Below are 393 nucleotides of genomic sequence, written 5' to 3' on the forward strand. Positions count from 1 at the left end.
CATTGATCTGAATCCAGCCGCGGCCGGTACGTGCGCGCACCACTGTGCGCCAGAGCCCCCGGCCGTGATCAAGTAGCCACACGGGGTGACTGCATATCTTTGTTGGCTCAGGTGTGTCCCCACCGCAGCCTCGGGCGTCGGGAGGTATCAGAAACCCCCGCGGGGGTTTTCCGGCGCTGGGAGGGGCGAGGGCGGGCAGAGGGAAGGGATGGGGACCCGCTCCTTTTCTCCCTCCCACTCGGGTTCCCACCCCGTCGCTTCCAGCTCGTCCTGTTACCTTCGAAAGTGCTCAGTTCTTCGGGCCGGGGGAGGAGGGGCAGTAGGGGGGAGTGGAGAGAGAAATCGGTGAGCTCTCGGGTCCGCAGCGCCCTAAGCTCCCATCCCCCCAACCCC

At 66.2% G+C, this 393-nt stretch overlaps 1 protein-coding gene across 1 annotated transcript in view; it reads right to left on the minus strand.

Annotated features, from left to right (window-relative positions):
• The window catches only part of NRGN (neurogranin), a 5,868-nt gene that overhangs the window by 990 nt on the left and 4,485 nt on the right, over positions 1–393 (minus strand). Inside the window, exon 3 of the mRNA XM_006775082.2 lies at positions 278–297. The gene's annotated coding sequence lies outside the window, so the exon portion shown is untranslated. The remainder of the gene's footprint in view (positions 1–277; positions 298–393) is intronic.

This window comes from Myotis davidii, unplaced genomic scaffold, assembly GCF_000327345.1.
Source record: "Myotis davidii unplaced genomic scaffold, ASM32734v1 scaffold148, whole genome shotgun sequence".
In the NCBI taxonomy this organism is placed as follows: domain Eukaryota; kingdom Metazoa; phylum Chordata; class Mammalia; order Chiroptera; family Vespertilionidae; genus Myotis; species Myotis davidii.